This window comes from Schistocerca serialis, chromosome 12 (assembly GCF_023864345.2).
Source record: "Schistocerca serialis cubense isolate TAMUIC-IGC-003099 chromosome 12, iqSchSeri2.2, whole genome shotgun sequence".
In the NCBI taxonomy this organism is placed as follows: Eukaryota; Metazoa; Arthropoda; class Insecta; order Orthoptera; family Acrididae; genus Schistocerca; species Schistocerca serialis.
The window spans coordinates 18694704-18697049 of NC_064649.1; the positions used below are offsets into that span (position 1 = coordinate 18694704).

Genomic DNA, 2346 nt, shown 5'->3' on the forward strand with positions numbered 1-2346 from the left:
ACGAAGCGACCCCTCGATTATGTCTCATGCATGTTCGATGGGTGCCCAGAATGTTCTTCAAACCAAACACGACGAACTGTGACCAGCTTACATGGCCCATAGTCATCCATAAAAATTCCGTTGTTGTTTGGGAACATGAACTTCATTAAAGGCCCTCTAAGTAGCCGAACATAACCATTTCCAATCAATGATCGTTTCCAGAATGAGATTTTCACTCTGCAGCGGAGTGTGCGCTGATGTGAAACATCCTGGTAGATTAATACGTATGCCGGACCGAGACTCGAACTCGGGACCTTTGCCTTTCGCGGGCAAGTGCTCTACCAACTGAGCTACCCAAGCACGACTCACGCCCCCCCCCCCCCCCCCTCACGGCTTTAGTTCTGCCAGTACCTCGTCTCCTACCTTCCAAACTTTACAGAAGCTCTCCTGCGAACCAAGGAGACGAGGTACTGGCAGAAGTAAAGCTGTGAGGTCGGGGCGTGAGTCGTGCTTGGGTAGCTCAGCTGGTAGAGCACTTGCCCGCGAAAGGCAAGGGTCCCGAATTCGAGTCTCGGTCCGCCACACAGTTTTAATCTGCCAGGAAGTTTCAATGATCACTTCATTTGGACCAGAGGACCCAGTCCATTACACGTAAACACAGGTCACACCATTATGGAGCCACCGTCACCTTGGTTCAAATGGCTCTGAGCACTATGGGACTAAATCTCTGAGGTCATCAGTCCCCTAGAACTTAGAACTACTTAAACCTAACTAACCTAAGGACATCACACACATCCATGCCCGAGGCAGGATTCGAACCTGCGACCGTAGCGGTCGCGCGGTTCCGGACTGAAGCGCCTAGAACCGCTCGGCCACCACTGTCGGCTCCACCGCCACCTTGCCCAGTGCCTTATCGACAACTTTTCATGGCTTCGTGGGGTCCGCAACACACTCGAACCCTACCATCACTTCCTACAAACTGAAGTCTGGGCTCATTCTGACTGGGCCACGGTTTTCCAGTCGTCTACGGTCGAACAAATACGGGTCACGAACCCAGGAGAGGCGCTGAAGGCGATGTGGTGCTGTTAGCAAAGGCACTCGCGTCGGTCGTCCGCTGCCAGAGACCATCAATGCCAGATTTCACTGCACTGTCCTAAAAGATAAGTCCCATATTGAATTCTGCGGACATTTCTGGCAGTGTTCTTGTCTGTTAGCACTGACAAATCTACATAGTGAATCTTCTGAGTATAAATGATTACTCCACCAATGAATTACTCTTTTACACCTTGTGTACGCTATACTACTGCCATCTGTAATGTATATCCCGCTACCCCATGAATCTTGCCACCTCAGTTTACCTCGTCTGAGTAATTGTTACCAGTAGCCTATTGCAGTTTTTTTTTTCACTTACTGTTACACTATTTGCTAACAAGCTAATATTTTTTTTGTGAACAATACTATGTCACAATTCCAGCGTGTCTCGAGCATTAATTCTACAATTTTCTGTTAGAAATGGAAACAAAAAACGAACTGTGTTTGTAGTCTAATATCGAAAAAAGTGCATATCCATGTGTTCTTGAAAACACTTTTGAAATTATGAAATAGTCGTACACAGAAATACGCATAATGTACAAATGTGTGTACTGTGTGTCAAAACCACTGCCTCATGTTAGTGATTTGTTCAGACTGACTCGACTGAAGGAGTGTTTTGGTAGTAAAGCACAAGTATGTCAAAACTTCAAGCAACTTACGGCATCTTCTCAGGTGTTTATGACGTCATACTTCTTGAACTATGTGTCCTACAATGCAATGGTAACACCGGTTCCCGTCAGATCACCGAAGTTAAGCGCTTTCGGCCTGAGCTGGCGCTTGGACGGGTAACTATTCGGTCCGCCGAGCGCTGTTGGCAAGCAAGGTGCAGTCAGCTCTTGTGAGGCAAACTCAGGAGCTGCTTGACTGAGAAGTAGCGGCTCCGGCCTCGGAAACTGACATATGGCTGGGATAGCGGTGATAACAATAAATGTCATGCGAGTAGGGCCTCCCGTCGGGTAGTCCATTCGCCAGGTGCAAGTCTTTCGATTTGACGCCACTTCGGCGACTTGTGCGCCAATGGGGATGAAATGATGATGATTAGGACAACACAACACCCAGTCCCTTAGCGGAAAAAAAAATTCCGACCCAGCCAGGAATCGATCCAGGGCCCTTAGGATTGACATTTTGTTCCGTTGACCACTTTTTTTCTTCTTTTTTTAAATCTCATTGTGTTCGTTTTCGTTCGTTGCATCTGCTCGTGGCGGACGTCGCAAGACACCCGTTTCAGTTCGTCGTTGATCCATTAACTCAGTTTTTTTATTACAGAGGGCAGCT

The 2346-nt window shown here is 47.7% G+C and overlaps 1 non-coding gene across 1 annotated transcript; it reads right to left on the reverse strand.

Moving 5' to 3' along the window:
- Positions 1-265: 265 nt before the first annotated feature.
- On the reverse strand, positions 266-340 carry Trnas-cga (transfer RNA serine (anticodon CGA)). Its single transcript has one exon. It is a non-coding gene; the product is annotated as a tRNA-Ser (tRNA).
- Positions 341-2346: the final 2006 nt, after the last annotated feature.